The sequence below is a fragment of the Ambystoma mexicanum genome, unplaced genomic scaffold, assembly GCF_040938575.1.
Source record: "Ambystoma mexicanum isolate Mex_15411 unplaced genomic scaffold, UKY_AmexF1_1 Mex_scaf34, whole genome shotgun sequence".
NCBI classification, from domain to species: domain Eukaryota; kingdom Metazoa; phylum Chordata; class Amphibia; order Caudata; family Ambystomatidae; genus Ambystoma; species Ambystoma mexicanum.
In genome coordinates this window covers 310,717-322,801 of record NW_027182449.1, presented here as the reverse complement: position 1 = coordinate 322,801, position 12,085 = coordinate 310,717, and the positions used below count along the sequence as shown (strand labels likewise).

At 54.4% G+C, this 12,085-nt stretch overlaps 3 non-coding genes across 3 annotated transcripts; all 3 read right to left on the bottom strand.

The window, feature by feature from the left end:
• Nucleotides 1–4,626: 4,626 nt before the first annotated feature.
• On the bottom strand, nt 4,627–4,745 carry LOC138558825 (5S ribosomal RNA). The gene has a single exon (XR_011298944.1). It is a non-coding gene; the product is annotated as a 5S ribosomal RNA (ribosomal RNA).
• Nucleotides 4,746–7,539: 2,794 nt separating this feature from the next.
• Nucleotides 7,540–7,658, bottom strand: LOC138558814 (5S ribosomal RNA). The gene has a single exon (XR_011298933.1). It is a non-coding gene; the product is annotated as a 5S ribosomal RNA (ribosomal RNA).
• Nucleotides 7,659–10,452: 2,794 nt separating this feature from the next.
• LOC138558803 (5S ribosomal RNA) lies at nt 10,453–10,571 on the bottom strand. The gene has a single exon (XR_011298922.1). It is a non-coding gene; the product is annotated as a 5S ribosomal RNA (ribosomal RNA).
• Between the last annotated feature and the right edge of the window lie 1,514 nt (nt 10,572–12,085).

Here is a 12,085-nt window from a genome sequence, read left to right as displayed (position 1 = left end):
TATGCCCGCAATTTATGAACATATGCCCCAAGACGTTTGGACCCACTTCCCTCCTAGCAGTCCTATACATGTCTTCACCTATCCACGTGTGCCCATGCTAAGGCGAGGCGTTGGGCACAAGTCAATTTAACCAACACAATCCATAGTCTGGCCGCCCACTTCCAGGCAGGAATTGGCCCCAATCGAGGACGCATCTGTGTATTTGCGAACATCAAGCCCCAGCGCCTTTCCGGGTGAATTCAACGCACAAACCAAAGTTGCGGGATACTCTGCACCGAAGAACTTCAAATCTCCCTAATGGTGTGCCCCCTTGCAAACTGGGGACTCCTTCCTAACCCATGTTGAGGATGGATACCCTCAGTGACTAGCCCCAACCTGAAACCCAGCGGAATACCACCAACGCCAACTTGAACCCGCTCTCTCACTGACCTCCCTTCAAAAACTTGTACTAGCCCACCACTGCCCCCCCACACAGAATTTTTTTTTTTTTTTTTTTTTTTTTTTTCCCTCCCTTTTCTTACTCCCCTTTATTTCTCATGCTCTCCACCCTCCTTCCCACGCGTTGACCCTCTTCCCTGCAATCCCCCCTCCTTCCCCCGCCGCCCTTCCTGCGCACGCTGCCGCTGGGACTGGGCTCCACAAGGCACCCACCCCTCCCAGGGAGGCCCGCGAAAAACCCACGACATGCACAACAGCACAATGCAGAGCGTCGTCCCTCGCCACCACAATGGCTCTCCCCCCCCGACAAGGCCGTGTCCGAGCGCGAGGGAGAAGTCCCCGCGGGCCCAGAGGTTAAGATTCAGTCTAAACCTTCCAGCCATCACCTTTGTTTTTGCTTCTAAACCCAGTTTCACTGGAAATTGGGCCTTCCGTCATAATAAACCAAGATGGCTGCGTAATTGATTGGAATAATGGCTTAACATAATTTTCTTCTGCAGAAGTAGGTGCTTTTCTAATCTCATAGGAATGAGTAGCGCCAACATCTTTAGACTCTTAATTCTTTGTGAAGATAGAGTGCTAATTAAACAGAAGAAATAATTAAAATGCAATGACTAGCTAACCAAGCCGACAATGACCAGATACTTGCATGGGGAATCAATAACGTGATGTGGTAGCACTATTTAATAACAAGGAGTCTGGTTCCCCCGGTGACTTCTCGTTTAATGAAATCCATAACGCACAGGAATGCTGTCATCGTTTCAGGAGGGTACGAATACGGTACGGTACATAAGGTACATACGAATCAGACCGGGGCAACCCAAACCGCGCACACCCCCAAGGGCCGACATCGCCAAAACAACCTCTCCACCCTCCGAACCACCGCGCGCCACCCCCGCGAGGCACACGGAGGACGGCGGCCCCAGGGCCACCCAAACACATCCCGCGGCAGCCACCCCCAAACACACTGCATCCCGCTCGCTGCCAGAAACACGGACCAAGGCAGAGACCGTGAAAAAACACTGAGAAGGCGGCTTAAACAGGAAGGCAAGATGGCCGTCTTCCATAGGGGCATGGGGTAGTGAGTGAAAGCCAGTAGAGGCAATGAGGGAAGGGACTGGGATACGGCACACACAGTGAACCGGTTGGATCGTGGTAGAAGCAAAGTCGGTTTTTAAAAGGCTGAAAAGCACAACTAAATGTTAACAGATCCAGGAGCTGCTGCGGCTGCAGACGGGATGGGGTAGCGAGGCTGGCGGACCCAGCGGATAAGAGGTCGCGCCAGACCTAGTCACCGCGGGCTGCCATGAACAATAAGGAGTGAGGTTAGAGAGAGGGGGTTAGTAGATGGAGTAACTCTCTAAGCAGTAGTCGCACAACCTGCGTCAGCGCGTAACTCATCGGCTCCGAGGTGATAATGTGTTCGCGCCCCAGCAAACGAGGAGCCCCCATGCCCCCCACTCGCTACCCCGCCAGTGCGGCATGTGGCAGACTTGCGTGATCTCGCCTGTCCCCGGGAATATTCAGGCGCGAACGAAAGCTGCAGACGCTTAAAACAACGGTATTGATTCTCCAAACAAAACTGCGCGAGTCACCCCTGTGGGGCACACGGAGGACGGCGGCCCTATGGCAAATCAAACACATACTGCGGCCGCGGAGACTCCTTGAAATATGCATTCCCAAACATATTACATACATATCATACATGAAATTACGGGGCGCACAGTGAGTCCATAGATCCCCATAGTCATTATTGATATTAATTATCCGTTAGAAGAACGTGTTCTTTCTGGCACGGGGCGGGCTAGGAAGGGGGCACACGGGCACTTGCCAACCACACTGGCTGGACTCTGATACATATTACATCTTAGCATTTTCCCAATCCTATCACGTTATGTAGCATGCCCAAAGCACATATTTCGCAGCGATCGCGTAAACATAGTTCTGATTTTTACAAAACTAGCCACCCCTGTGGTGCACACGGACGACGTTCAGAGGCCCACGCCCCGCGATATCATCGGCTCCCTAAGCGGAGCTGCACCCCTTCGAATGGATGCTCCTACCCCCCCCCCCATCCGCCCGCGGCCCCTGTCGACCTCGACTCCCCCGTTTCCCCCCGACCCAATGAACATGTATCCCCCCTTGCCTACCTCCAGCGTTTGTATCTGGAACCGACCGCTGCAACACAGGAACTCCTCGACACGTCCGCTGCTTCCTATCCCGACGAGATTCGACGACGCTGTCCACCACCTTCGACGGCCCAAAAAAAAAAAAGAACGCAGCTCCGGCAAGACGGGAAACCGAGGGAGGATGTGTGAATGCTCACACCAGCACGGGCTTTTATGCCCGGCTTCTCCCCGGTTTCCCGCCCTGCCCCGAAGCTTTCGCGCCCTGCCAGGGGGGGGCGGGCCCCTTTCCGTCATCATCCGCCCCCCCGGCGCATTTCCCTTACGTGTGTGGGGGGAGGGGAAGGGCGGCCTGTACCGCCCCCACTAAGGGGCGGCGCTCGCCATGCCTGCTTCGCCGGCGCGTTCGCCCGCCGGACTCTCTACCCCACTGCTGCCCCAAGTTGGTTTGGCAAAAGTTTGCAAAGAAGCTGCCCGTGAATTTACCTCAAGCCACACTAGCACTCACCCAGGCGTCAGTTCCTTACAAAAATAGAAAGCACCTCTAAAAAAAGAAGAAATAAACACACACACAATTTTCCTGCTGCGGTCTCCTCGACTCTTTGGAAGGCAGAGGGCGATGTTGGTTGAGGCCTTACCTTCTCAGGCTGGCGGCCTACAAGTCCAGGAAAGAAGCAGGCCCAGTAACAGCAACTGAGGCCCCCAGCCCAGCCACGCCTAGGCAGGCATCAGCGGAAGGCTGACTCTCTACCCCAGTGCTGCCCCAAGTTGTTTTGGCAAAAGTTTGCAAAGAAGCTGCCCGTAAATTTACCTCAAGCCACACTAGCACTCACCCAGGCGTCGGTTCCTTACAAAAATAGAAAGCATCTCTAAAAAAGAAGAAATAAACACACACACAATTTTCCTGCTGGGGACTCCTCGACTCTTTGGAAGGCAGAGGGCGATGTTGGTTGAGGCCCTTACTTTCTCCGGCTGGTGGCCTACAAGTCCAGGAAAGAAGCAGGCCCAGTAACAGCAGCTGAGGCCCCCAGCCCAGCCACGCCTAGGCAGGCATCAGCAGAAGGCTGACTCTCTACCCCACTGCTGCCCCAAGTTGGTTTGGCAAAAGTTTGCAAAGAAGCTGCCCGTGAATTTACCTCAAGCCACACTAGCACTCATCCAGGCGTCAGTTCCTTGCAAAAATAGAAAGCACCTCTAAAAAAAGAAGAAATAAACACACACACAATTTTCCTGCTGCGGTCTCCTCGACTCCTTAGAAGGCGGAGGGCAACCTTCGCCGCTGGTGGCCTTCACATGCAGGAAAGAAGCACACCCAGGAACAGCAGCTGAGGCTCCCAGCCCAGGCAGGCTTCAGCTGAAGGCCGACTTGGGAAGCACTGAGGCCAGACCCTGGGCTCCTGGGTCCCTCGGCTGAAGGCTCGAGGCCAGACCCCTTGGCTCCTGTGTCCCTTGGCTGAAGGCTCGACCAGTGCTCGACCAGGCTCGATCAGGCGAGATATTAGGTAGCATGGGGCCCAGCTGGGACTTCTAGGAAGCTTAGGGTGACGGCCGCTTCTGCCCCATCATCCAGAGGCCTGGCTATGGAGAGGCATGATGTGGCCTCCCTCCCTTCCTGCCTCTTGTAGGCACTTCTCCCCCGTGAGCACTTCCCGCTCCAAGTGTCCCCTTGTCTCCCAGGGTGCACTCTTCCTCTAGAGCCCACATATGCAGATGAGGCCCATCCACTTGCCTCCCCTAGCTGTAGGGGGCCTTGCGCGTCCACTGGAGAGAAAACGGGGAGACGCTGGAGGTGCTTTGCCAGGGACACGAGTGGCCCTTTCTGGCTGCATCCACCCACCCGAGGCGGCGAGCTGCTGCCCTGGCTTCAGTCTCCTGCTGCTCCAAGTTAGTTTGGCGACAACGTGTCCGCCTCTGACGGGGCTCTGCATTGGAGCGAGGGCTGCTGTCTGCCCCTGTGCCTTTTTCACGCGCCGTGTTTGTTAAAATTAAAAGCGGAATGGAGGAAAAATGTAGTTCAAGACGGGGAAGACGAACGCCGCCTATCGGGCACAGAGTAGCAAAATGCCTACAGCACCTGGTATTCCCAGGCGGTCTCCCATCCAAGTACTAACCAGGCCCGACCCTGCTTAGCTTCCGAGATCGGACGAGATCGGGCGCATTCAGGGTGGTATGGCCGTAGGCGAAGAGTGCGCCGATTCCGAGCCTCTTGTGCTGTGTCGGCTCCTCCGACGTCCACTGCCCTCTTGCAAGGCTGAACGCTGTCCTCTGCAGTGTGCTTCTGCCCTTCTTTTTGCCTCAAGCTCAGGAGCCACAGCTGCCAGCTTGGAAAAGCAACGAGCGGCTCCATGCACCCACTTTTGAAATACCCACTTGCCTACTCATGTTTGCAAAGAAAGTGTCTGTAAATTCAGGCCAAGCCACACTTGCACTCACTCACCCAAGCATCCGTTCCTTACAAAACTTTAAAAAAAAACTCGGAAAGAAAGATGGAAATAAACACACACACAATTTTCCTGCTGGGGTCTCCTCGACTCTTTGGAAGGCAGAGGGCGATGTTGGTTGAGGCCTTACCTTCTCGGGCTGGCGGCCTACAAGTCCAGGAAAGAAGCAGGCCCAGTAACAGCAGCTGAGGCCCCCAGCCCAGCCCAGCCCAGGCAGGCATCAGCTTAAGGCTGACTCTCTACCCCACTGCTGCCCCAAATTGGTTTGGCAAAAGTTTGCAAAGAAGATGCCTGTAAATTTAACTCACGCCACACTAGCACTCACCCAGGCGTCGGTTCCTTACAAAAATAGAAAGCACCTCTAAAAAAGAAGAAATAAACACACACACAATTTTCCTGCTGGGGTCTCCTCGACTCTTTGAAAGGCAGAGGGCGATGTTGGTTGAGGCCCTTACCTTCTCCGGCTGGTGGCCTACAAGTCCAGGAAAGAAGCATGCCCAGTAACAGCAGCTGAGGCCCCCAGACCAGCCCAGCCCAGCCCAGGCAGCCATCAGCTGAAGGCTGACTCTCTACCCCAGTGCTGGTCCAAGTTGGTTTGGCAAAAGTTTGCAAAGAAGATGCCTGTAAATGTAACTCACGCCACACTAGCACTCACCCAGGCGTCGGTTCCTTACAAAAATAGAAAGCACCTCTAAAAAAAGAAGAAATAAACACACACACAATTTTCCTGCTGCGGTCTCCTCGACTCTTTGGAAGGCAGAGGGCGATGTTGGTTGAAGCCCTTACCTTCTCTGGCTGGCGGCCTACAAGACCAGGAAAGAAGCAGGCCCAGTAACAGCAGCTGAGGCCCCCAGCCCAGCCACGCCTAGGCAGGCATCAGCGGAAGGCTGACTCTCTACCCCAGTGCTGCTCCAAGTTGGTTTGGCAAAAGTTTGCAAAGAAGCTGCCCGTAAATTCACCTCAAGCCACACTAGCACTCACCCAGTCGTCAGTTCCTTACAAAAATAGAAAGAATCTCTAAAAAAGAAGAAATAAACACACACACAATTTTCCTGCTTCTATTCCCTCGACTCTTTGGAAGGCAGAGGGCGATGTTGGTTGAGGCCTTACCTTCTCGGGCTGGCGGCCTACAAGTCCAGGAAAGAAGCAGGCCCAGTAACAGCAGCTGAGGCCCCCAGCCCAGCCCAGCCCAGGCAGCCATCAGCTGAAGGCTGACTCTCTACCCCAGTGCTGGTCCAAGTTGGTTTGGCAAAATTTTGCAAAGAAGATGCCTGTAAATGTAACTCACGCCACACTAGCACTCACCCAGGCGTCGGTTCCTTACAAAAATAGAAAGCACCTCTAAAAAAAGAAGAAATAAACACACACACAATTTTCCTGCTGCGGTCTCCTCGACTCTTTGGAAGGCAGAGGGCGATGTTGGTTGAAGCCCTTACCTTCTCTGGCTGGCGGCCTACAAGACCAGGAAAGAAGCAGGCCCAGTAACAGCAGCTGAGGCCCCCAGCCCAGCCACGCCTAGGCAGGCATCAGCGGAAGGCTGACTCTCTACCCCAGTGCTGCTCCAAGTTGGTTTGGCAAAAGTTTGCAAAGAAGCTGCCCGTAAATTCACCTCAAGCCACACTAGCACTCACCCAGGCGTCAGTTCCTTACAAAAATAGAAAGAATCTCTAAAAAAGAAGAAATAAACACACACACAATTTTCCTGCTTCTATCCCCTCGACTCCTTGGAAGGCGGAGGGCAACCTTCGCCGCTGGTGGCCTTCACATGCAGGAAAGAAGCACACCCAGGAACAGCAGCTGAGGCTCCCAGCCCAGGCAGGCTTCAGCTGAAGGCCGACTTGGGAAGCACTGAGGCCAGACCCTGGGCTCCTGGGTCCCTCGGTTGAAGGCTCGAGGCCAGACCCCTTGGCTCCTGTGTCCCTTGGCTGAAGGCTCGACCAGTGCTCGACCAGGCTCGATCAGGCGAGATATTAGGTAGCATGGGGCCCAGCTGGGACTTCTAGGAAGCTTAGGGTGATGGCCGCTTCTGCCCCATCATCCAGAGGCCTGGCTATGGAGAGGCATGATGTGGCCTCCCTCCCTTCCTGCCTCTTGTAGGCACTTCTCCCCCGTGAGCACTTCCCGCTCCAAGTGTCCCCTTGTCTCCCAGGGTGCACTCTTCCTCTAGAGCCCACATATGCAGATGAGGCCCATCCACTTGCCTCCCCTAGCTGTAGGGGGCCTTGCGCGTCCACTGGAGAGAAAACGGGGAGACGCTGGAGGTGCTTTGCCAGGGACACGAGTGGCCCTTTCTGGCTGCATCCACCCACCCGAGGCGGCGAGCTGCTGCCCTGGCTTCAGTCTCCTGCTGCTCCAAGTTAGTTTGGCGACAACGTGTCCGCCTCTGACGGGGCTCTGCATTGGAGCGAGGGCTGCTGTCTGCCCCTGTGCCTTTTTCACGCGCCGTGTTTGTTAAAATTAAAAGCGGAATGGAGGAAAAATGTAGTTCAAGACGGGGAAGACGAACGCCGCCTATCGGGCACAGAGTAGCAAAATGCCTACAGCACCTGGTATTCCCAGGCGGTCTCCCATCCAAGTACTAACCAGGCCCGACCCTGCTTAGCTTCCGAGATCGGACGAGATCGGGCGCATTCAGGGTGGTATGGCCGTAGGCGAAGAGTGCGCCGATTCCGAGCCTCTTGTGCTGTGTCGGCTCCTCCGACGTCCACTGCCCTCTTGCAAGGCTGAACGCTGTCCTCTGCAGTGTGCTTCTGCCCTTCTTTTTGCCTCAAGCTCAGGAGCCACAGCTGCCAGCTTGGAAAAGCAACGAGCGGCTCCATGCACCCACTTTTGAAATACCCACTTGCCTACTCATGTTTGCAAAGAAAGTGTCTGTAAATTCAGGCCAAGCCACACTTGCACTCACTCACCCAAGCATCCGTTCCTTACAAAACTTTAAAAAAAAACTCGGAAAGAAAGATGGAAATAAACACACACACAATTTTCCTGCTGGGGTCTCCTCGACTCTTTGGAAGGCAGAGGGCGATGTTGGTTGAGGCCTTACCTTCTCGGGCTGGCGGCCTACAAGTCCAGGAAAGAAGCAGGCCCAGTAACAGCAGCTGAGGCCCCCAGCCCAGCCCAGCCCAGGCAGGCATCAGCTTAAGGCTGACTCTCTACCCCACTGCTGCCCCAAATTGGTTTGGCAAAAGTTTGCAAAGAAGATGCCTGTAAATTTAACTCACGCCACACTAGCACTCACCCAGGCGTCGGTTCCTTACAAAAATAGAAAGCACCTCTAAAAAAGAAGAAATAAACACACACACAATTTTCCTGCTGGGGTCTCCTCGACTCTTTGAAAGGCAGAGGGCGATGTTGGTTGAGGCCCTTACCTTCTCCGGCTGGTGGCCTACAAGTCCAGGAAAGAAGCATGCCCAGTAACAGCAGCTGAGGCCCCCAGACCAGCCCAGCCCAGCCCAGGCAGCCATCAGCTGAAGGCTGACTCTCTACCCCAGTGCTGGTCCAAGTTGGTTTGGCAAAAGTTTGCAAAGAAGATGCCTGTAAATGTAACTCACGCCACACTAGCACTCACCCAGGCGTCGGTTCCTTACAAAAATAGAAAGCACCTCTAAAAAAAGAAGAAATAAACACACACACAATTTTCCTGCTGCGGTCTCCTCGACTCTTTGGAAGGCAGAGGGCGATGTTGGTTGAAGCCCTTACCTTCTCTGGCTGGCGGCCTACAAGACCAGGAAAGAAGCAGGCCCAGTAACAGCAGCTGAGGCCCCCAGCCCAGCCACGCCTAGGCAGGCATCAGCGGAAGGCTGACTCTCTACCCCAGTGCTGCTCCAAGTTGGTTTGGCAAAAGTTTGCAAAGAAGCTGCCCGTAAATTCACCTCAAGCCACACTAGCACTCACCCAGTCGTCAGTTCCTTACAAAAATAGAAAGAATCTCTAAAAAAGAAGAAATAAACACACACACAATTTTCCTGCTTCTATTCCCTCGACTCTTTGGAAGGCAGAGGGCGATGTTGGTTGAGGCCTTACCTTCTCGGGCTGGCGGCCTACAAGTCCAGGAAAGAAGCAGGCCCAGTAACAGCAGCTGAGGCCCCCAGCCCAGCCCAGCCCAGGCAGCCATCAGCTGAAGGCTGACTCTCTACCCCAGTGCTGGTCCAAGTTGGTTTGGCAAAATTTTGCAAAGAAGATGCCTGTAAATGTAACTCACGCCACACTAGCACTCACCCAGGCGTCGGTTCCTTACAAAAATAGAAAGCACCTCTAAAAAAAGAAGAAATAAACACACACACAATTTTCCTGCTGCGGTCTCCTCGACTCTTTGGAAGGCAGAGGGCGATGTTGGTTGAAGCCCTTACCTTCTCTGGCTGGCGGCCTACAAGACCAGGAAAGAAGCAGGCCCAGTAACAGCAGCTGAGGCCCCCAGCCCAGCCACGCCTAGGCAGGCATCAGCGGAAGGCTGACTCTCTACCCCAGTGCTGCTCCAAGTTGGTTTGGCAAAAGTTTGCAAAGAAGCTGCCCGTAAATTCACCTCAAGCCACACTAGCACTCACCCAGGCGTCAGTTCCTTACAAAAATAGAAAGAATCTCTAAAAAAGAAGAAATAAACACACACACAATTTTCCTGCTTCTATCCCCTCGACTCCTTGGAAGGCGGAGGGCAACCTTCGCCGCTGGTGGCCTTCACATGCAGGAAAGAAGCACACCCAGGAACAGCAGCTGAGGCTCCCAGCCCAGGCAGGCTTCAGCTGAAGGCCGACTTGGGAAGCACTGAGGCCAGACCCTGGGCTCCTGGGTCCCTCGGTTGAAGGCTCGAGGCCAGACCCCTTGGCTCCTGTGTCCCTTGGCTGAAGGCTCGACCAGTGCTCGACCAGGCTCGATCAGGCGAGATATTAGGTAGCATGGGGCCCAGCTGGGACTTCTAGGAAGCTTAGGGTGATGGCCGCTTCTGCCCCATCATCCAGAGGCCTGGCTATGGAGAGGCATGATGTGGCCTCCCTCCCTTCCTGCCTCTTGTAGGCACTTCTCCCCCGTGAGCACTTCCCGCTCCAAGTGTCCCCTTGTCTCCCAGGGTGCACTCTTCCTCTAGAGCCCACATATGCAGATGAGGCCCATCCACTTGCCTCCCCTAGCTGTAGGGGGCCTTGCGCGTCCACTGGAGAGAAAACGGGGAGACGCTGGAGGTGCTTTGCCAGGGACACGAGTGGCCCTTTCTGGCTGCATCCACCCACCCGAGGCGGCGAGCTGCTGCCCTGGCTTCAGTCTCCTGCTGCTCCAAGTTAGTTTGGCGACAACGTGTCCGCCTCTGACGGGGCTCTGCATTGGAGCGAGGGCTGCTGTCTGCCCCTGTGCCTTTTTCACGCGCCGTGTTTGTTAAAATTAAAAGCGGAATGGAGGAAAAATGTAGTTCAAGACGGGGAAGACGAACGCCGCCTATCGGGCACAGAGTAGCAAAATGCCTACAGCACCTGGTATTCCCAGGCGGTCTCCCATCCAAGTACTAACCAGGCCCGACCCTGCTTAGCTTCCGAGATCGGACGAGATCGGGCGCATTCAGGGTGGTATGGCCGTAGGCGAAGAGTGCGCCGATTCCGAGCCTCTTGTGCTGTGTCGGCTCCTCCGACGTCCACTGCCCTCTTGCAAGGCTGAACGCTGTCCTCTGCAGTGTGCTTCTGCCCTTCTTTTTGCCTCAAGCTCAGGAGCCACAGCTGCCAGCTTGGAAAAGCAACGAGCGGCTCCATGCACCCACTTTTGAAATACCCACTTGCCTACTCATGTTTGCAAAGAAAGTGTCTGTAAATTCAGGCCAAGCCACACTTGCACTCACTCACCCAAGCATCCGTTCCTTACAAAACTTTAAAAAAAAACTCGGAAAGAAAGATGGAAATAAACACACACACAATTTTCCTGCTGGGGTCTCCTCGACTCTTTGGAAGGCAGAGGGCGATGTTGGTTGAGGCCTTACCTTCTCGGGCTGGCGGCCTACAAGTCCAGGAAAGAAGCAGGCCCAGTAACAGCAGCTGAGGCCCCCAGCCCAGCCCAGCCCAGGCAGGCATCAGCTTAAGGCTGACTCTCTACCCCACTGCTGCCCCAAATTGGTTTGGCAAAAGTTTGCAAAGAAGATGCCTGTAAATTTAACTCACGCCACACTAGCACTCACCCAGGCGTCGGTTCCTTACAAAAATAGAAAGCACCTCTAAAAAAGAAGAAATAAACACACACACAATTTTCCTGCTGGGGTCTCCTCGACTCTTTGAAAGGCAGAGGGCGATGTTGGTTGAGGCCCTTACCTTCTCCGGCTGGTGGCCTACAAGTCCAGGAAAGAAGCATGCCCAGTAACAGCAGCTGAGGCCCCCAGACCAGCCCAGCCCAGCCCAGGCAGCCATCAGCTGAAGGCTGACTCTCTACCCCAGTGCTGGTCCAAGTTGGTTTGGCAAAAGTTTGCAAAGAAGATGCCTGTAAATGTAACTCACGCCACACTAGCACTCACCCAGGCGTCGGTTCCTTACAAAAATAGAAAGCACCTCTAAAAAAAGAAGAAATAAACACACACACAATTTTCCTGCTGCGGTCTCCTCGACTCTTTGGAAGGCAGAGGGCGATGTTGGTTGAAGCCCTTACCTTCTCTGGCTGGCGGCCTACAAGACCAGGAAAGAAGCAGGCCCAGTAACAGCAGCTGAGGCCCCCAGCCCAGCCACGCCTAGGCAGGCATCAGCGGAAGGCTGACTCTCTACCCCAGTGCTGCTCCAAGTTGGTTTGGCAAAAGTTTGCAAAGAAGCTGCCCGTAAATTCACCTCAAGCCACACTAGCACTCACCCAGTCGTCAGTTCCTTACAAAAATAGAAAGAATCTCTAAAAAAGAAGAAATAAACACACACACAATTTTCCTGCTTCTATTCCCTCGACTCTTTGGAAGGCAGAGGGCGATGTTGGTTGAGGCCTTACCTTCTCGGGCTGGCGGCCTACAAGTCCAGGAAAGAAGCAGGCCCAGTAACAGCAGCTGAGGCCCCCAGCCCAGCCCAGCCCAGGCAGCCATCAGCTGAAGGCTGACTCTCTACCCCAGTGCTGGTCCAAGTTGGTTTGGCAAAA